Source organism: Pinus tabuliformis, chromosome 1_2, assembly GCF_031772625.1.
Source record: "Pinus tabuliformis cultivar Carrire ecotype Pingquan chromosome 1_2, CPIR1, whole genome shotgun sequence".
NCBI lineage: Eukaryota > Viridiplantae > Streptophyta > Pinopsida > Pinales > Pinaceae > Pinus > Pinus tabuliformis.
This window is the reverse complement of record NC_142298.1, coordinates 921,469,086-921,492,620: the sequence shown is the minus strand read 5'-3', so window position 1 is coordinate 921,492,620 and position 23,535 is coordinate 921,469,086.

Sequence of the window (23,535 nt, the reverse complement as noted above, 5' to 3'; positions counted from 1 at the left end):
CTCGCTTTTCATGAAACAAGTTCCATATAGAGAGCTAGAGTTCTACCAGTGTGTCGCCAAGTGTTGTAGCGGATACAACCACCCTCCAAAATTTTGACTCGCATGCAAATTTTAGAGCCTATTTTAGATCTTGCAATATGTTAGCACCTGGATTGAACCTCAAGCTGAATAAGGCAATTCCAGGGTAACCACAAACCATGCTTAGCCAAGTAGCTAGCCCTACTAAGACAGGAGAGAGCTCTCTCCATAAGGATCTCAGCCAAATTGACTGGATATAAAAATTGATATTAGGCTAGGTATAGTAGCACAAGTTTTAATTTGATTTTGAATGGTTTTGCTAGATCACGAGGAGCCAAACAGTTAGGACAAGGAAATTAGGTCAAAACTGCAAGGTGTTCGATGGGGCAAGGTAGGCACAATGATCAGAACCTTAGGGTTTGATGGATGAGGTGAAAAGATAGGGGAGGAGCTAGGAAGAGCATGTAAACCTCATGGATTCTTCCTAAACTGAAGAAAACACAGATTGTGAAATTTCTACCCAAAACAGAGCATAAAAGATATGGATTTTGCCTCTCAAACTTGTATACAAAGCAATGAAATGATGAAATGGAGTCAACAATACATTCTAACACATGAGTACAAAATAAAAACTGAACTAAGCATCCTACCACATGGATACCAAAGAAATAGCTTCAATTTTTCATTAATCTCCTACTGTAACTAATACAAAATGATATCTAATCAAAACATAGGCATCCCACTAAGTCCAACCCTTTACAATGAGAAAGAAAAAGAAGATATAGACCTCAATTCAACCTCCTCCCATCCTCAGGGGTTGAATCCTCAATATGAGGAACTAATCCATCAAAAGTTGAACAAGAAACTGGAATCTAGGCAGCCCTAACAACTTGCCTTAAAAAGGAAGGAAACTAATTCATTTGACTTCAAGAGAACTTTTGATCCAATGAATCTACCCTCCAGTGATTAATATTCATCTTATTTACATGCCTAGTCACCATTTACATTAGTAAAAACATCATCCATGAGATAAAACCCAAAAGTTACAGTCATGGCACAGTAAAGTGAAAATTTAGCAGAAAATTGTCCTATGCGTAGTGCTAGAAGGCTATGCGCAACACTTTTTGTAGGGCCATTTTGGAGGCCTTCCCGGTGTCCAAATTGAGCTCATGATAGCTCATTGGAAAGCCTGTCCTGTCTTCTTTCGAAATTTGCCTTTATTTTCCCATTTTGAGTTTATTTGACCCCTCAAAAACTAATTCTCCCAAGACTTCTTCTATGCGTAGCGCCATGGTCAAAAAGAGGGCAGAAAGGTCATTTTTAGGGTGTTTTTTGACCTTTTGACCAACCAGTTTTGCTCCAAAAGCTTAGAAAATGCACAAGGAGCATGCTTACATCATTAGAAATCCAACTGTGGTCTTCTTTTGTCCATTGGATTCTCCTAGGAGAAGCACAGTGCCAGTGGTGCTGTTCATAGAGCCAATTTTTCTATGTCAAAAATTGCTAAATTCTTCAAAAATGAATTTTTTTTCAAAACTTTCTCAAAATTTGTGGGAGAACACCACTATCAAGTGTCTGGGTCAGCCAAGGAAACTTCAACAAGAAACCTAAGTCTATTACCCTCCTTTTTTCCTTTGGGGCTTGTTTTGGCCTTGTCTTCATTTGCTTGACTCTTATGTTACAAATCTTGCTCTGGGGCCTGTAATTGTGAGCCATGTGCCTAATGATTTGATTGTCCTTGTTGGCCCTTTTTAGCAGCTTATCCAAATGCAAATTGACCCTGTCAAGCCATGTTTCTCTTTCCTCCTCAATCTCTTTTTCAAGCCTTTGTTTTGTAGTCAAGGTGGCTAGGGTCTATTCCTCTTGCATACTGATTTGCCTTTGTCATATTGCCTCTTTTCCTTGAGAAGTTATAGCTCCATGAGGACCTATTTGTCACTTAGCTGCTATTTCTCTTGCTCAAGGTATGAAATGACATACTTAGCTCTCGCCAAGTTGGCCATCAGTGCTTGGATTTGTGCATCTTTTTCCTTTATGATTATATTTTCATTTGTTGCCTCATCTTGAGCCTCCAAGTCAACTATCTCAATGCCATGATGAATGTGTGGTTGTTCAAGTTCATCATGTTCCATCAAATCAAATTCCCTTTCCTCTTCATCATTGAGGCTTTCCTCCAACATCTTTTCCTTCCCTTTTTGCACCTGCTGCACCTGTTGTACTTGTTATGCTTATTGTGTTGATGAAGAAGGCAAGGCCCCTTCCATATTTTGTGGAGCAAGAATTTGCCTATGAGCTGATGAAGAAGGCAAGGCCCCTTCCACATCAGGTGGAGTAAACACTTGCCTATCCACTACAAACAACTTTCTAGCCCCTCTCTGATATGTTTTGTAGGTTTCTGGCTTCTCAACAACTTTAGTCTCTTTAGCCTTCTTACTTTTCTTTACTTCGGTACTGCTGGAAGGAATTTCTACTTCTTAAGGAACCGATGGAGGAATTTGAGGACCATTGAAGATGTCATTGGCAATAAATGTATCCCAGGAGATGTTGAGGAGGTTGAGATGATGTAGCACAATAATCTTAATCAAGGAATAATGATAAATACTATTCATTTGCTGAGGGTATGGCCTTTTCTGTACAATGTAGGCCATCTTCTCAATGTTCCTGAATAAGAAGTACGAGATGTTCAACATTTTCACTCTTGTGAAGTGCATAAGAAGCCTAATATGATAGGTGTATAATCTGGAAAATCTGCCCTCACATGTAAAATACTTCATAATGATCCTCATCATAGGGGCATACTTGTTGTGAAGGAACCTGAAAGGAAAGGTCCTCTTCTTTTCATTCCTGTACCTAGATTTGATGTATGGCTCATAGTAGTGCTCATCCAAATCTTGTGCTTTATACCATTTTTCCCCCACATTCGGAATCCTTGTAGCATCAGTAATGATGGAGGTGGAAACTGTAAATGTCACCCTGGCAAGAGTTACCTTGTTATCACGGAGATTTGCTACAAAAAGCCTGGTCATCTCAGGATGATGTTGAACTCTTTGTACTTGCTCACAAAACTCATAACATCCCAGATACTTGAAACAAGAGATAGTCGTAGGAGAAGCCTCTAACTCTCTGATGTTTGATGGTTCCTCTAGGATAATTCTGCTTCCCTTCTGTGGTTTTCTTTGATGCTAAGGTTCATCTTCCATGCTTTCACTGCCACTGTTTTCCTCCTCCTCTTAATCTTTACCCTCTTTATCCATGTTTTTGAGTTTGAAGCTTTAGAAACCCTAGAGAAGGTAATCAGGAAGTGAGTGATGGTGAGTAGGGATAGGGGAAGGGGAGAGGAGTTTGTGTGATGTAGGAATGAGATATGTATGATGTGAGAGTGAGAAATCAGGAAGTGAGTTATGGTGAGTAGGGATTTAGGGATTTTGTTTGGGGACTAGGGTATAGGGGATAAGTGTATTTGACAGTAGGGAATAGGGAATAGGGATGATATTTAGGGATATGACAACAAGATGTGGGAATGAACAGGAAAATGATAAGTAGGGAGGGTTTTTAGACAACCTAGGGTTTGAAAATTTTAATAGCAAACAAACTCAAAAATCTTGAAATGAGTGCTATGAGGACAACTTAGGGAGTATACTTACTTGTTTGAGGCTCTATGTAGCAAAAGGAGCGATTTGGATGGTTGTTAGGATAGTTTTGATGGTTGCTGGCCCTATGCACAATGCCGTGTATAGGTGCGCAGTGCCCCTGTTGTATGCACAACTCCATTCAAAAATACATAGGCACGTGGGCTCTATGCACAGCGCTTCGGTTGTATGCACAACGCTCTACCTGCGTGTGCAGTGCCCCATAAATTTTCCCTGTGCACAACGCTCCTTGCTCTATGCGCAACACCCGTGGTTTCTTCGGCCACCAATTCGCTGTAACTTGGTTATTTTCTCTTTGTCAAATGAGCATGATGAAGTTTAAAAAATGATTTTGAAATCTTATATAGAGGATGAATTGGATTTTTTCTTAGAAAAACCCACTTTATAATGTTTGTTTGGAACTTTTTACTTTGTCTTCAAATCTCTGTCTGATGCTTTTCTTTCTTTGTCTCTTTTCAGGTGGATGATGCTTTGATTGAGCTGATCCTTCAATGATTCCTCTCTTGCAACAAGGAGAAGTTCCTTGGGGAGCTTATGGGAACAATTATTACATAAAACGACTTGAATTACATCAAGGATATGAACAATATGAAAAAACTAAAATACTCTGTTTTCATCTCAAAAAACAATGTTTTTGAGATGAAAATTACATTAGTGAAATAAGGATTTTGTACAGTAACCATGACTAACTACTAACCGTTCTTGTTTTTTGGTCTTCCTCATACCTTTGCTACCCTTTATTTGCAATAAAACAAAGCTTTTAACCTTGGAAATGAACCCTAAGACCTAATGGAGACATAACTGCTTTGACTCTAAAAATAATATAACTAAAACCAATATAAATGAAACATGAAGAAGGGTCACCAAATATACCTAATGAGGGAAAATTAGATGTTTTGAGAAGAAGAAGACAACCAACAGTGGATCATTTTCGGCATGACCTAGTGGAATGATCAAATATTTCAGTATGAGACACCTATAATGAAAATGCAAGGAGCAGATTTGATCCCTGATGGAAGTACGCATATACTTACACTAACATGATAGATCATCCTTGGTCATTTGTTGGTAAGCTAATGATTTCAAGCTCCTCTTCTTGATCTTAGGGAGTTGTTCGCATTCTCATCTTTATGCAGCATATGTTGTTTTTGGGCACAAGTGTTTTTGTTTGTCATACTAAGGGAATGTTGTCTTGCTTCAAGGGAATTGTGTACATGTGAGTGGTTGTCATCACATAAAAATGTTTCACACTCACCTCACGCACTCATGCCACGAATATCGCTACATCAAGAAAATCATGTCTTATGTATTCTGGATGGTCCACGTTGTGTCACTAAATGTCTGTGTGTGATCAAAGTCGAGTCTTATCAATGTTTGCATATGTTTCAATGATCTCACACTTAGCCATTTTCCCAAGAAACCTAGCCTCGTTAAACTTCTCGGAACTATGCACTTTGCTTCTATAGCCACCAGCTTCCCTTGCCTACTAAAACCCCGCAACTAATATACCGATCTCCCTTGCCTGCTGAAACCCGCAACCCGTAGAGGCCCTAGCCAGCACTGCTCCCTAAAATTTCACAGAGAATTTAGGTAGCCAACACTAATCTCCAAAAATGCACAGAGTAGTCCAGTTGCATTGCACTAGGAAATTGGGCAGACGGGCCTCCTAGGGCATCATTTTGGCAACAGTCAATGGCCACTGAAATTTTTCAGATCTACCTCTCAGTGACTACAAGAAAAGGTGACATGCTAAAATCACCTCCAAGCAGTTGAGGATAAGGACTAAGGAGCCGAGTAATGGAAATGATCAGGACCACATGCAAACTCTGTCAGATGCATGATCATCTCTTGGGTAAGTATGGTAAGTATGAAACATCTTTCGAAGTACACCTCATAGTTGTGTTTGCAGGACTGCCTGACATTGTCATATCACCCTGTCCTCAGTAACATGCATGTGCGCAAACGCGAAAAGTCACTTTATGTGTTGCTTCTACATGTTGTGCTTCTTTTTCACTTGTTCAACCAACTGTCATCTTCTACATGTTGATTGCTATGTCATGCTTGCGAACATGTTTTGGTTATGCACAAGGTCTTTTCTTCATGTGTACATGTTGTGTTCGCTATGTAAAATCCTTCGCGCTCACACATGAAGTTGTATGCACTGTCGCATAAGTGTCGTTGCGGTCGTTCAATGATCTATCACAAGCATCGTGATTGTCGCTCGCACTGTCGGTCAGCCATGTTGAGCATGTGTGTCTTGATGGTTTGAGGCGTCTTGTTGTTAAGTTATGTGAGTGTGTGCTTGCAAGGTTTCATATGAAGAATTTTGCTCGCTCACACACTTAGTCAGTTTTTGCTGAATTTTTGACGACCAGATCACCCTCTAACAACCAAACCTTCACCTCGTCATTGACTCTATCGACTGTCGTCCATAATAGCATAGAAGCATCCAACAAGCCATTCCAAGCTACACTTCCCACAAGTTGATCAATCAACCCTCCTTCTGGTCAACCAGAGAGTTTAACTGGGAAGTCACCCTGGGACTGACTCCCCTCAAAAATTGCACAGAGGTTGTAGACATTTCTTGCTCCGCTGACTGAGAAAATTGTATAGACAGGCCAGAAAATCACACAATTCTCGTCCCTGTCTCCCTCAGAAAAATTTGCAGATTTCCTAGCCAGTCACCCAGTTAATCAACCTACTGCTCACCCAGAAAACTACAAAGATTTCCTGAGCAAGCCTGTTGCAGCCCAACAGGTGTTCATCTTAGAAAATGTGCAGAGGTGGTTAGCAGGTCAGCCTCCTAGCAATTGCACAGGTTTTCCCATCAACAGCTCCCACTAGCCCACTGCTAGGTCCCTCCAAAAACTATGCATTTTTTGCTGGAGAGCTCACGCAACCCGCTGCCATCTCCCTCTAGAAACTGTGCAGATTTTTCTGCCAAGCCTTCCTGCAGCACACACTACTTCCCTCCAGAAATTGTCTAGATCTATCCTCCAACCGAGCTAGACCCCATGGATAGTCACTGCCAATCCAAATTTCCTGTCTCCATCTCCCAGTGACTTCTGCGCATTTTTCACTAGTAGTGCCTAGAGCCCACATCCTAGCCCGAAACTTACCTCGTGCAGTTTTGCAACCTTGTCTGCTCTCCTGGTCACTTGCATCTAGAAATGATCATGCATCATGGTAGGCTAGGAGATTTTTGGATTTGATGTCATCTCTTCATGCTTGACTGCAGATATAGATACATGAAGGAACATGATGCAACCACAGATTGGATGAATAAGGGGAGTACATGCAAAAAGACATGTTCGCGAATGGATAGACAAACGATGCATGCTAAGATATGTGTTCACAAATAGACGACATGCAAAGATGTGTTCATAGACAGACAAACATGCGAATATGTGTTTGCATATGGACGAATGGATGAACATGCAATTTTCACAAACGAATGAACATGTCAAGCATGCCAAAGCACATGCAAGGAGTAACACGCACAGGCAACATCAAGCAAACCCAATGACCATTGAGGACTCTGCACACCTAGCCATGCAGAGGTGAAGTTGTGATACAACAAGAGGACATCCGTCACTCAACAACACTACAAATTGACATGCATACCAACAACAACATGAACATACCGGCGTTGTCATGTCAAGTCATGTCATGAGTCATGTCAGGCCACGTCTTTGTTGTGGGCCATACTGTGTAAATCAATGTAATGTAACGTGGAAGTCCAAGAGACCCACTTGTAATCTGAAGAGTCATGAAAGTAAAATAGTCATGATGGAAGTTGAACAGTCACAAGGGCCAATTTTACCCTTGGCTATAAATAAGTCTCATTTGTAAATGCAAAAGACTTTTTTTTCACCTTGGTTCCTCCTACATAGCCTTGAGAGTCTATAATCTTTTCTTTGAGGAGAGAGCAGTGGCTCCAACACCCTGCCTATGGGGTTAGTGATGTAATGGTGTATCGATGTGTCTTGGAACTTTCACTTAATTCAAAAGCCTATTAATAGGGCAACACATTTTCACACATGTATTGTAACTTTTTGTAAGACTTATCTTGAACACTTGTAATGCATGTTGCTTTAACCTTTGTTAAAACAATTGAACTCTTTTGGTTGCTCTAATATATCTATTTATGAAAATGTATTGTATGAGTTGTTAACGTTGTCTTGCCTGGATGGGCTGTCTCATTGGACATTAGACAAAACCTTCACCATAAACTTTTTATAACGACCATCACACTTGCGCGGGCTGCTCCGCTAGGTGTTGTACGTGCTACCTTCTCTTGTGTGTTGTGACTGCCGCATCCGTGTGGACTTCTCCTCCGGAAGCTGTGCATGTCCTGTTGAGTTGTGTGTCTCTAACAGAATTGGGATTCTTCCCTTTCGACTGGAGACTCACTTCTACCCTCTATCTCTGTGGTGAAAGAGCCTTGACACAAGTAACACTAGCACTCACCAGGCACACGAACCTCATTGTTCTCAGAAAAAGCAGACCACTCTCACATTCTGACAAGAAAGAGCTAAGGTATATATTTAAGATAATGAAAACCAGGCCATCGTATCAGATGAGACTCGCAAACCAAATGATGTGAGGTCTAGTTCGTACTTCATACCAGGGAGATCCCCGAATGTTGGTGGGTCCAGCACCGTCAACAAAACTTTATGCAATTATCAATTCATTTCCAGTGTAATTATTTGATAAGACAATATTAGTAGAGGTTGAAGCCATTAATGGATGTTGATATTATAGCCTATTACTAGGGTGTATTTGGGTTTATGCTATGATAACTGTAGGATCATACAATAGCCTACTTCGTCTTATACTAGGTACCCTCCTCCTCGAGGGAATTTGCCTCTGTTTACTCCTTATCATTCAGAAAGGGGGCAACTTGTTGTTGGAATGTTCCCATATTTTGATCAAATGCTACAATTTGGTGATCAACCTTATTCAAGTCCTCTTCCTACATGTGCTCCATTTCCAGGAATGATTGTTGCTCCTTGGAATCCTACCTTGCATGTTAAACCTGGTTTGGTCTTAACTAAAATCCCAACTTCTTAACATATTCCACCTATGGCTCAGGTTCCTACTTGTCAAATTGTTCAACCATCCCCCAACCTAACCAATTTACACCTCAATTGAGTCAACCTATTCAGGTTGTATCCTAAATACAAACTAGCCAAAAGATATCAGGGATTTCTCAAATCCCATCTACCCAACCTTTAATGTATGCTAAAAAAACCTCCATTTAACCCACTTGGTCAGACTATTCCAATGATACGTAAACTTTCATGGATATTCCATTGGAAAATCTGTCACAAAAGATCCAATAATAATATATTAAAATTATGATTTTTTACACTATTACAATTTTATTAAACTTCTAGATCTGTAAATTTCATTGTAATTAGTGCATGCATTAGAATGGAAATTATGAAAAAAATTACAGAACTACAAAATAAGCTCACATACACACATAAGACACAATATATGCTCTAGGAAACCCTTTCGGGAGAAAACCCAGCTGGAAGGTGAGGTCGCTTGTAAAAGACCTGGTCAGAATTCTAGGTAATAAAGTTAATAAAGGAAAAATAATAACCAAGGTCATGGGACATGTATTCCAAGTTGAATGTTGGGAAAAACATCCTAGTGTGGGTATTCATTTGGTTTATTATGGCTAAGGAAATTGGCAAAGGCTTTGGAAATGCATGAGGTATTCATTGATATTTTATTTATGGAAATAATGGAAATTAGGAGAAAATGAAGGTGAAAGGTCACAGTTTGCATGTGAGGAGGAAAATGAAGGAAAATAATGGAAAATTGAAGAAAAGAGAGGTCTCATTAGTAAAAAGGCTTCTAAGGATCAGTTGATACCTTTTTTTTATTTCAGTTTTGGAGATCTCTCTCTATTCTCTCTCTCTCACTCATAGACACTTAGGTCATTCTTGGAGCACTCTAGCCTTGGATCAAGGAAAGAAAAGGAAGGACAAGGAAGGAAAATTAAAGTATCAAGAAAGGAAGAGAAGGATCAAGCGCCTACAACAAGATTACTTGTAGGTATCTATTTTCATGTGTGATTTCCTTGCTAGATTTGGCATGCATGGTACATGCATGTATGTATTTGGTTCTCTTGTTTTCATTGGCATGGGTTTTTCTAGGTGTGAGAGTGATTTTCAGCCTTGCTTCCCATTTCTAGATAACTATGGTGTGATGGGTTCTCTTTTATTTGGTTAATATGGATTGTTAGATTGTTTCGAAACTAAGTGAGGTGGTCTTTGAAGAAGAACACAAGGCCTAGGAATCCCTAGACAGAAGAAGGTGTGATTGTGGTAAAGATGGATTTTGTGTACCTTGGTGGGCCTAGGAATCCTCGACTGGTGAATGGTGGGATATACAGTCAAGCCTATAGGTCTATGCCCTCGATCGGGCCTAGGAATATTAGACCGGTGAATGATGGGATATATGATAAAGCTTGGAGGTTGGAGTCTTGATTATGCCTAGGAATCCTCAACCGGTGAATGGCAGGATATACGGTAAAGCATATAGACTAGCAGATAGGAAAATTCCTCATGGTGTAGATGGAGAGATCCAGAGGCATCCATGCTTGTTTAGGGCCTAGTGATCTGGTGGGGATTCAAGTAAATCTTGAGGAAACCTAGATTAATTTTGTTGTGAGTCCCACAATCATGCTTGGAATATGGCACATGGGTGATTAATTGAAAGAAAGATGTAGTTCGACCCAATCTATTTTCAGTGGGGTTCGTGGAAGTCCTAGACCTGGTTGGCTTATGTATTCATTAATAAGAGCTCCTTCTCCTTGGTATTTCATGTGTAAATGTACTAGTTCATATGTGATTTTTTGACCTAGGGGATCAGTAAAGTGCTCAAAACTCAAAGTGTTAAAAAATGCTTGAAACTTATAGCTGAGCGTATATCTCAACGATTTGAATCCAACACAACCTGAATCACTCAAAATTGATATCATATGCTCTCGATATCGTGTTCTAATCATTTTCCCAAACAGGTAAAAAATATACAGATTGGTTGCAGGATTACTAACTAGGTAGTTCGTACGTTGACTGGGCAGGGTTTCTCGGGCTAATGGCAGGCTGGCACTTGGCCTCACTGCATTGGCTGAATTATGTAGTGATTTGAATGGTTCAATGTGTTTTGTGTTGGACCAAGGGAGGAATTCCACATGGCCTAATCATGGGTTTCCACGTGGTACCATGGGCGTACATTAAAATTTTGTTATCAACCAAAATACCTCCTGGAGAGTTGAACACATGACCTCTAAACCAATAGTGCAACGCCTTATTGCTAGGGCACATGGTATTTCTTAACAACTATGGTGGGGAAGTCATATTTAAATTTTATTTGATTTGCAATGGGGGACGAGAACAAGACTAAGCCCTGGTCCCTGATAACCCCATGCCCACAGGACTGAAGGTGGTGGAGCTAAGGGTGTGGGCTTAGCCTTGGTCCATGGTTCCAGCCTAATAGTTAACAAACCATCAGACCAACATTAACAATTGGAAGTGCCAACAGGTGGGGGGCTAGTGGTTTAGCTTGGCCCCAAGTCTTGTGCACACACCATACGACCGAAGCAAAGAGCAGATAGATGGGACATAGTTTGGGACTAGCCCACGATTATATCACATTCCTCTAGACGACATGAAAAGTGCTTGGAGCACGAAACAATTTGGGGGCGAAGGAATGGTCCCAACCCACATTCATAGAGCAAACCATAGAACCAAGGTGGAGAGTTCGGGTGTTTAATAGCTGGTGTGAATTTTAGGGACTAGCCTTGGTCACCTTACGACATGTTGGTTTAATTTATTGAGGTGAATTGGAGCATTCATTTATTTATCAATCCGGGTTGGTAAACTTAGAAGCAAACCAAAGTATATGGAACCTTATATTAAACTAGTGTAGGAAGTAGTTGTTTAGATGCAAATAATGGAAATGCATATTACAAATCTAAACTATTTTGAAAAGAAAAGATTCAGATCTATTTTATGAAATCATAAAAATGTTTGATCAATGGAATTAGTTTACTTTAGAAGATAGAGAAGAGTCTCTTGTTCAAGAGTCATGTTTTGTCCTTCTATAATCTTTCTATAATAACATCGTCAAACATCTAAGAAAGAAGGAAAGAAAGCAAGTAAATATTGTTTTCAGTTCAATTCTTAGCTCATGGAGAAGAGTCTCCTAACTTAGGAGGTCCTCGTTGTCCTTCTCACATAAAAACTAGCTACTAAAAGGAAATCAATCTTCACATAAATTTAATCTAGGAAAGCATATAAGAAAGTAAATCTTGTTTCAGTTCAGTCTAGCTCATGGAGAAGAGGCTCCTAACTTAGGAGGTCTTGGTTGTCCTTCTCACATAAAAACTAGCTACTAAAAGGAAATCAATCTTCACATAACAAAACACACTTGCGGAAAGTAAATCACACATGCATGAAAGGAAATAACATAAATTAAACTATGTTACATATGTATGCAAATTGTGGTTGATGGGGATCCATCCATTCCTCAATGAGCACACATGAACAACTATCACTCCTTAAGAATCAAGCAACATTCATAACTCATAATTGCAAGAAAATGATATTATTCATGTTGAATGAACAATCATAAATCTGATGCTAATGAATAACTGACAACTGTTAGCTTCCTTTGAAGGATGATCCTCCTATTTATACATGAATTAGGGATATCAACTCAATAAATGTAGATCCCTTAAATATCTACTAGATCCATACTTGTCTTAACTTTTCCCTAAATAATAGATACAAATCCCATGACTCATAAAGATCTCCATGATATTTCTCCTTGGAATATGATCCACCTCTTGAGTTGAAATTCGAATTTGATCTTGGTTGGCCACATAAGGTTGCCTTGGAAGCTTCCAAATGATCTACATGTGTCATCAAAATCAAGCCATTTTTAGGTATAAGAAAATACATGTTATTTCTCTAACTTTTAATCATAAATTCACTCTAGATACATGAAATTAATAACTTTGGAAAATGTAAATGTGAACTCATGTAGTAGGTTTATGTAATGGTAATGTGATGAAATGAGGTGATAAAATGAGGATAAAGGTGAAAAATAGAATGAAAGTGAATGTTAATTTTGGCGGCCCAACACCACATGTAATCACACACTACAAAGCAAAGGGCTTAGCATAACACTTGGAGTTTGGGCATGGAAAATAAGGAACGACCCCTGGTTTTATAGGCACACGGAGCCAAACTTCAAAGAGCCAAGGGGCTATGCCACCAGGGGCAGTGGTTAGGCCCAATCCTTGGATGCATGGTCCCGTGTGGCCCTGGTTTTTTGCCTGCATGCCTTAATGGAAAATTAAATTAGGTGACATTTTTCACCAAATCCAGTGCGAATCTCATTGGCATTGGGCGAAATTGTTGCTCGGCATGTGTGGAAAAGGCGGATTCATAGGATGGTGTTGTAGCAGCTACACCCACCCTCCAAAATTTTTCCTTCGCTTCATTTTGGAGCCTCCCTACTAAAATCTCAACAACTTGTCTTGCACTTCCCAGATACTTGTGCTTTTATCAAGTTTATCTTTTGCTCTACAACCAGTGTTCACTTACTTTCATTGTTGTCTAACCACAAGCTGAACTCCTTTGAGTCGGTTACAATCTGGGTCTTGCACTTCCTTGGAAATCTACGTAGTCCTAGAGAGCAACCAATATTCGACTCCAAAAATGTGCAAACTCAACTGACAACTTGTCTTTAGCTGGGAAATTGCGCAGAGCATGAGAGGAAACAAGAGCCACTCAGCCCAAGAATTGCACAGAAACATTCCTTCAGCTATTGTTTGATGCATGTTCCGTTAAGTTTCCTAGTTCCCTCTAGAACTACGCGATTTCTCCATGCATGCATGACAACCCTTCCCATTCAAAAGGAAAAAAAACAAAAAGTGAAAAAACATCCCTCAAAAATAGGGATCTATTTATGGCAGTAGGAGTTACAATTGAGTTAATTTTAGAAACTGCCGCCACTTGTCACTTTTTCCTATATTTTTGGCATGCGCATCATAAACCCTAAATTGATCAAATCTATTTAAATGGATGCTACCAGAGCTCATTTTCACATTTGATCACTTTTATTTCCTTGGCTTGTGTGAGTGTTGTTTTGCATGTTTTATTGAATGACCATTGGTGTTTTAGATTGTTTTAACTTGTAAAAGTGTTGTTTTAAGTTTTGCATTTCCTTTCATTAGTGTCACATGCATAACCCAGTTTTGTCACTAATGATTATCGTTGTGACGAATCTCCCCACAAGCTTCATTGTTCTTCTATTTGACTAATTCCTACTTTTATTTTGATTGCATGCATCACTATTCACTCAAATCGGCACCACCCTTCTGTCATGCATTAAGATCTACTTGCTTTCAAGTTTCCCTTGGGCAGATTTGTGCTGCCTTGGCCCAGATATAGCTCTTCCTGGCATGCACTGCACATTTCTAGATCTCAAGGCTTTGCCTTGGCTCTAGGAATTGCACAGAGGCTTCCAGTCACTGGCTCCAGCTGTGCTTTACGTAGTTCTAGGAGACAATCCCCGAGTCTTGCCAACTCGGATTGCACTATGTAAAGTTCAAGCCAACATTTAGCCAGACTAACCTACGTATTGTACAGTTCCAATCCTCAACAAACGACACTGGACTGCGCTCTGCGCAGTTCCAGTCATCAGTACCTCTCATTGGTAGCTAGTACTGTGTAATGTGCAGATCCAGTTGACAGTCCCTGACCTTTGAGATTCACTGCGCAATATTTCCCAGTAGTTTCCTAGTTTGTTGCATGATCGATCCTTGAAGTGATTTTGATTTTCAGATGACATTTTCTTGCCGTCAGTGTCCACTCTATCTCCAGGTGCATCGGTTTTTGAGCATCTTCTTAGTAGTACATGCAACATGGTTTCCAAGAGAGTTGGATCAAAGGATACTAGAGAGAGCAACACTAGAGATGTAGTTGAACAAGTGACAATGAACTCACCAATCTATGCAGAAACACAATTGTTCATAGAGAAGGACATGAAGATAACAGGACAAGAAATAAAGGATGTATTTACAGGAAGTTTCAAGGAAGATCTGGAAGATCAACAACTCTATGTCAACATTCACAAGTCAGGCTTATACAGGGTTTCATGCAGGTATCCCGCCTTCCCATGTGCAGAGATTATTCACTGGATTGTCTCACATATCAATCCCGAGATTATGACATTGAGAAGTGCTAGTGGAACTCAGCTTGGCACCTTCAGGATGGAAGATTACCATCAGATGTATCACTTGCCACAACCGGTGAACCACATGGATGCATTCTTCTATACTCCCAATAGCAATGTTAGCACTAGATACATCATGAAGTGTTAGGTAAAAGAGAAATTGAAGCTCAGGACGACACCCAACTATTTCTACAAGACTAAGTCACTCAGGAAGGCTTACCAACTCTTGGTCATATTTGTATGTTGCTTGTATGGTCAAGAGAGAACATAGACCTTTCCACAAAGTTGGGTGGTCATGTTAGATCAGTTGGAAAATAAAGGAAGCCCATTCAACTAGTCGGACATGTTGGCCCTTCAGCCGAAAGTGCATGTGTCTATTCCTAGAATCCACCTAAGGACGAGCAAGTGAGATTCTATACATTTGTGTACCTTCTTAATGAAATATGTGCCCAACAATAGTTTCCTGGCATGGGTTAGACATGGACACCATCAAACAATGTTGTGAACATATATTTCAAGTTTCTCTCTAAGTGCAACTACCAAGGAGTCATGGCGAGGATGTATGACCACTTCATCACCCCTATTTACAAGATGATATTCGAAAAGGATCCACCTTGCATGTCCCAAGAAGTGATGTAGGCATTTCTTAACATTGTAGATTGGTATGCCTCACCCGGTGGCACCTTCATCAGGATGTTTGGTGGAGAGAAGCCTCTGCATGTGCTACCAAGGTTTTCCACATATAAGTTGGTCATGCAAGAGGTTGCGTATCACATCTCCACAGGGTTATAAGCAAGACTGCACAAGAGGAAGAAGGCACCATGGCCTACTCTTCCTTTGTGTATTTCATTGTACGAGATCTATGCCTTTAAGGATGTGGATGCTGAGGTTGAGGACTTGAAGAGGTTTGAGTTCAGAATCAAGAGATTCAATCAGTATGATCCCCACTGCATATGAAATAACCACTGTGTGAAGGTGTATTATCCATGGATGGACGGGGCATGTCATTTGCCAGAGGAAGGCCCTTGGAGCTAGTGGTACAACTCCTCTAGGCTTAGTGAACCGGTCAGCATGGTTGAAGAATGGAAAGAAACAATGCAGGCAACAACACCATGGGAAGCAACGAAAACAACAACAGTGAGTATCAAACGAATTCAAGACAAAGGCAAGAGGAAGATTTCTAAGAGTGCAGAGGATGAGCAAAGCTACAAGTTCAGAAAAGATCCTCTTTTTGAGAAAGTATCTTTGGAAATAGAGGCAAAGAGGCAAAAACACAAAAGGAGAGTAGAACAGAGGGATAGATAGAAGAAAAGGTTGGAAGATGCAAAGAGGAAGTTGTAGGAAACAAAAAAGAAGTTGAAAGAAGAGAAGGAGCTCAGGAGGAGGGAAAGGGAAGAGAAGAAAAAACAGGAACAAGAGGAAAGGCAAGGTGCGTTGATAGAGAAAATTATGCCTATACAGGTTGAGGAATCAAAGCATCCAACATATGAAGAAGAGGGTGAGTAGGTGCAGGTTTGATAACTTTCTCACATGGTTAAGTAGATGGTTTAAGCAATGAACATGGAGATAGAACATGAGTCTAGGACCAAGACACTACTCTCATGCCGAGAGAGTTCGAGGTCGCACTATAGTCTCCGCCACCTCCAAAATCATAACCAACCCCGAGTGAGCAAGGAAAAGTTGTCCTCCTTGATGATGATCTGGAGATGGATGTGTACAATATGTCATTTGACGAGTCACAACAAAGGATTGTACAAGCACGAACAAAGCAGCTCCCAGATGATCACACATCACTTGCACACATAGAGGAAAGGGTGATTGTTGTAGAAGTTAGAAGATATCTAGCTACCATGGCTGATGCTTATAAGGCTTATACAGAAGCCATGAGTTCAACAGTCAAGTTCTTGATAGGAAAGAATGATTGGATGGAAAAGGATTTGTAAGAGGCTAGGCAGAGAACAGAGCATTTCACAAGATCCACTATGGCATAAATGAAGAAATCAATACTTGCTTAAGTATCAACCCTTGAGACCACCACACGTACATTATATGGTAGGTTTGTCATTGTGCACAAGGTGGTTGTCCATCTATATAGTTTTCAACAGCAGTGTGCGAAGATAGCCCAAACTCTAAAGACATCCATGCTACTATTATGCATGTAGATGAATGGACAATGACATATAAGGGAGCCCTACTTTACTTGCAGAAGATATTGAAGTCACAAGAAGATCTAGACAAAGCACGAATTTAGATGTTGATCCAGAATTATGAGCAACTCCATCCACTCATCACCAACATTGAGGCTTCCTATGCATGGTTGTTCAGGAGTCTGGATATCATAGTGAGGAAACAGAGGATCCCTTCTATCAGAATCCTCACTCAAGCCATGAAGAAGAACCATGTCCTGTTGGAGGTCGATAGGTACATAGAGAAGTTGATGCGCGAGGCCACTACCAATGACTTGCAACTGAGTGTAGAGAACATGCATAAGTACATCAGTGGTCCAACCACACTCACGACAATGTTGCACATGCTTCAGGATGAGCTAGATAGAGGTTTCAAAACCATATACCCAGAAGCCACGGAGGCAAGAGTCCACTTCAAGAAATACATCACCAAATAGTACAGGGACACAATAGTGTAGTACTAAGCTTGGTATGACTTCAACACTGAAGACCATTAAGAGGATGTTGTCGAGTTGGTATTTCCCCAAGACCTTGAGTGATGTTGTTTGTCTTGTTTCGTCCCACATGGGTATATGTGGAAATCATATTATTATTTGTAAATATATTGTAAGTAAAATTCCAAGTGTTATTAGTGGAATGTCAACAATCACTATGTAATGTGAAGAGTCATGAGGGTAGTCTAAGAGTCAAAGGGGAATGTCAAGGGTCACCCCACCCTTTGTTATATATAGAACCTCATAACTCATAGTAGAGGCTTTTGACTAGGAATTTCCTCAAGAAGGCTTGGAGAGTATTGTAACGAGCCTTGGCTTCTCCGTAGCATAGAAGCAGGTGGTATTGACTATAATGTTCCACTATTGGGGCTAGTGGTTGTCAATGTTGTAAGCATGGATGGAACTTTCACTTAATAATATAATTGAGCCAACATGTTTCCATGCATATGTTGTTATTATAGTTTGACTATTCTGGTTATTTTAGCAATGTATGTTATTTCACTTACGCATGTGTTTATGAACTATTTTTTATGTGATTGTATGAATCTTGTTGAAGACGTGTTATTGTGTTAAGCCATCACTTTGGATTGTGGACTACTCCGCTTCTAGCTTGTGATGTCATTCCGCTCGTGTGTTCCTTTTAGGTTGTATACTATTACAGGCTTTTAAGGGACACACTTCCTTTTCCCCTTTGTGTGTTAGAACCCCCATGCATCTCACTTGACTCACTGAAAGTTCACACACATGCTTCCAAAAAATTTATCATACTTACCTCTGCGCGCTACTGCAGTCAAGGCACTACTTTACTACTCACTGCTGGGACTTCTACTCCAAACGGTCTGAGGTCCATTTGGGATTTCTTAGCTGAGAGTTCTCCTAACATGTTGGCAGGTCCAACATCATCAACATTTATGGCACTAGAAGGAGGGCCAGATGACAAGCTAAGCCCTCAAAGTTTGTTTTGAATCTCTGCATATCATTCATGACTTACATTACAACCTCAACTATGATATGTTTTTCTCATGCACATGAATTCAAAGTGTCGGAGGATGTCATAAATGAATTGTCACAAATCAAGTATGATGGTGAAGTCGGAGCAACATTTTTAAGCAATAGAGTTTCCATCTTAGGATTCTATGAAAGGAATGAAGTCCCTTCAGACGACATTGCCTGTGGGTTGTTCACTAACACATTCGATGAGCATGTTGACCTATGGTGTCATATATTGCCTGCAACCTCTATTCACTCTTATGATCACATGATCAGAGAGTTAATCCATGCTTTCTATCATTATGACTATAAAACACTCAATAAAAAAATGATGGAATTATGGAAATCACCCGATGAATCTATTGCGCAATTTTGGAACTGCATATGTAATCTCACTTTTCAAATCAATAAAGATGAAATTGATTGGAGATTTCTCAAAGAAAGTTTTAAGTATCTTCTTCACGTATCTGAAAATCTAGATGAGTTGGAATCATTTGAACCCATCTCAGCATACCTTAGTGTTATAGATTCCAAATCTAAGACGTACAAGGTTGCTGTCACAAGTGAACCTCCATCGCCCTCTCATCAAATAACTCTAGCTCCGCAGGACAAGGTGGGAGAAGTTGTGAACCCATTTGTTGAACTATCACATCCTCTCACCCCACCTTGGACTGCAACCTTGATTTTTTTCACAAGGTATTGTCTTCTCAACCTCCGTCCTCTCATTCCTTTGATCCTACGGATTGTACTTTGTTGTGTTCATCTGCTGCAGACTCCACATCTGTTGTTCACGAGGATCAAATTGTCGATGAAGTTGGTGTTGAGAAGCCAACCTACACTGTGATTTTTGATGAGTATGTGTGGGAATCTGAAGAAGAACCCGAAGTGAAGGATAACCTCCTTCCGTCTGCACCTCATCCACTTTTTCCTGACATCTTTTGTGATTCTTCCATTTCTGATTTCTCTTGTGAAAATTCATTCCCGAATGTTTCTACTTCCTATCATTCATAGGACACACTAAGTTTCAATCCATCATTTGATTGCGGTGAGGACAAATATTTCTTTCCAAATCCACACAATCTGTCATATTTTCTTTCTGGAAATTCAGAGGATACAATTTTTTGTTTCTCATCAACCCCTCTGTATGATTCATCAGATCATGAGGATGTCGATGTACATCTTGAGTTTTTTTATCGTGGCTAACGTGATCTCTTCACTCCTTCATTCGATCACGATGATGATTCACTTGTTGTTGATCTTTCTAAGCGAATAGTCTTTCATGATCTACCTGCTGATTCAATGGAAACCCCTCAAGATGTCGAGACACTTCAACCCGAGTTGATGGTTATGTCAGGTTCTCGCTGTCTTGAGGTCAGTTCCACTGCCGATCAAAAATCTGTTGAAACACCCCAGGCTCTGCATCACTCTCTTGTTTGTGTTGAAGATCAATCTAATCCATGGGTTTCACATCCTCCACTAGAATCACATGATCCTATCACTCATGCTTTGGAGGAGTCATACGTAGCAATTCATATTGCTAAGCGAAAATTTTCTTCTTTTTGCACGTTTTCTCACTTGTCCAGATCAAAAGAGTGTGCAAGTTATTCATATGTGCACAATGTGATGCAACACCATGGTACGTCTGTAGAGTGTTTGTCTTGTGATTTTTCTCTTTTCTTTTCTGTTGACACATTTAAACTTTGAGCGTGTTGGTTTTCATTGCTATATATTTCTTGCTTGCTAGTTTACCTGAATATCTTTCTTGTCGACCATGCCTTCACCAACACAGGCCAACCAATTCGCTGGTGGCTGTTTTGGAAATATCACTTCACGTGAGTAGGCCCATGCACTATTTAGCTTAGGAGTAGTAGTGTTTGCTTTCTTGTTTGCTTTGCTTTCTTAAATTTCATGTTTTTCTTTGCTTACTCGCTTTTCTTTATTTTTACTTCTGTCCTTTTCCTTCATGTTTGTTTACTTTTTTATGCACCCATAGGATTAGTTTTACATGAAACTATGTTTGGCTCTTGAGACAAGCAGGGTGAAGTACAAGAGGATTTGTAGAACTATCAACATTTGGTTATCTTTCTATTCCCTCTCTTGGTGAAGATCTCACGTTCTTTCAATCGATGATACCCTGATGGAAAATACGTTCTATTCAGAGTGAGTCTTGGTGAAAACACAACGCTTTCACTTTTAACTAGTATCGCCTACTCTAATCGGTTTTTCTATATTTAGTTAACCCTTGTCAACTTAGTCAAGTAGAGTAAGGTGAGGGGGAAAACCTTATTTCAGAGGTATATATAACATCCTTCTCTGAAGGGACAACCTCTTATGCTTTCAATAAGTTTGGATCCCTCTTCCACCTCATGAAATAAATAAGTGCATATGTACAGTTATCTGAAAAATGAAAAATGAAAAAAATAAAATAAAGGCGAAAGAGTAGAAGAAGAAACGATGACGATCAAAGAATCAAACAATACTTCAGGAGGAGTTAGATTCGCTTTACATGAGACAAGGTCTATACAAAGAGCTAGAGTTCTACCAGCGTGTCGCCAATGTTGTAGTGGTTACAACCACCCAAAATGTTTTTGCCTTCGCTTCATTTTGGAGATTCCCTACTAAAATATCAACAACTTGTCTTGCACTGCCTAGGTACTTGTGCTTTCGTCAAGTTTATATTTCAATTTACATCTTGTGTTCACTTACTTTCTTTTTTTATAACCACAATATGACCTCCTTTGACTTTGTAATAATCTGGTTCTTGCACTGCCTTGGCAATCTACATAGTCCTAGAGGGAAACCAGCCTTGCTCTCAGGAAATGCGCAGTGCAACCCAGCAGTAAGCTTTGGCTCCAAAAATACATAGACCCAAATGAGAGTTTGTCTTCTTCAGCTGGGAAATTTCGTAGAGCATGAGAGGCAGCAGAGCCACTTAGCCCAGGAATTTTGTAGAAGCATTCCTTGAGTTGTTGTCTGATGCATGTGTCGGTAAGTTGCCTGATTCCCTCAAGTACTGCTCAATTTCTCCATGCATACATGGCAGCCCTTCCTAAAAAGGGAAAAAAGGAAAAAGTGAAAAAGAATCCCTAAAAATAAGGGATCTATTTTTAGCAGTAGGTGTTACACTTGAGTTAATTTTAGAAACTGTCGCCACTTGTCACTTTTTCCTAGATTTTTGGCATGCATGTCATAAACCCTAAAATGATCAAATCTATTTAAATGGGCACTATTAGAGCTCATTTTCACATTCTATCTTGGATCTCTGTAATTCTCGATGCATCTAGGAACCTTCAGTATGATCGACATAACATTTCTAGGTATGATTTGCTTTTCTTGTCTTTTGCAAATTTTTTTGTCGCTTTTGTTTGCTTGGATTGAGTGAGTGTTGTTTTGCATGTTTTATTAAGAGATCACTGGCGTTTTAGTTTCTTTTAACATGTAGAAGTGTTGTTTTAAGTTTTTCATTTCCTTTCCTTAGTGTCGCATGCACAACCCAATTTTTTTACTAACGATTGGCATTGTAGCAACTCTCTTCACAAGCTTCATTGTTCTTCTGTTTCACTGATTCCTACATTTGTTTTGATTGCATGCATAATTGTTCATTTTGATATGAACCATCCTTTGCTCATGTATTCAGATCTACTCATTTTGAAGTTTCCCTTAGGAAAATCTGAGCTGCCTTGGCACGGATCTAACTCTTCTCAGCATGAACTACACATTTCTGGATCTCAAGGCTCTGCCTTGGCTCTAGGAATTGTGCAGAGTTTGCCAGTCACTAGCTCTAGCCGTGCTCTACACAGGTCCAAGAGATAGTCCCTGAGTATTTCCCACCGGAATTACACAGTGCACAATCCTAGCCAACATCAAGCCAAAATGAACTACACATTATGAAGTTCCAGTCCTCAGAAAGCCACACTGGATTACACTCTATGTAGTTCTAATAATCAGTACCTCTAGCTGGTAGCTAGGATTGCATAATGCATAGATCTAGTTGTCAATCCCTCAAATCTGAGAGTCACAACTGCCCAATATTTCCCACTTTGTTGCATGATCGGCCCTTGAAGTTATTTTGATTTTAAGATGACGTTTTCTTTCCATGAGTGTCCACTCTGTATCTAGGTACATCATTTGATGAGCTGCTTCTCAACATTATAGGAAACATGGTTTCTAAGAGAGCTAGATCAAAGGATATTGTAGAGAGCAACACTAGAGATGTAGTTGAACAGGTGACAACAAACTCGCCAATCTATGCAAACACACAACTATTCATAGAGAAGGAAGAACGAAGGAACATTCACAAGTCAGGCTTGTACAGGGTTGCATGTAGGTATCCTGCCTTCTCGTGTGTCGAAATTATTCACTGGATTGTCTCACATAATGATCCTGAGACGATGACATTGAGTAGTGCCAGTGGAACCAACTTTCCACCTTAAGGATGGAAAATTACCATCAGCTGTATCACTTGCCACAACTAGTGAACCACATGGACGACCTTGAGTAGTGAAGCTCAGGGCGACACCCAACCAGGTTTACAAGACTAAGTCACCCAGGAAAGGCCTATGAACTCTTGGTCGTCTTTCCATGCCGCTTGTATGGTCAAGATAGCACAAAGACCTTTTCGCAAAGTTGGGTGCCCATGTTGGATTAGTTGGAAAATGAAGGAAGGCCATTCAACTAGTCGGACATGTTGGCTCTTTAGGTTAAAGTGAATGTGTCTAATGCCCAAAATCCACCTAAGGATGGGAACGTGAGATTCTATATGTCTTCATACCTACTTGATGTAATATGTACCCAATAAAAATTTCCTGGCATGGGTTGGAGATGGACACCATCAAACGATGTTGTGAACAACTATTGCAAGTTTCTCTTCGAGTGCATCTACCAAGGAGTCATGGTGAGGATGTCTGACCACTTCATCACCCCAGTTTACAAGAT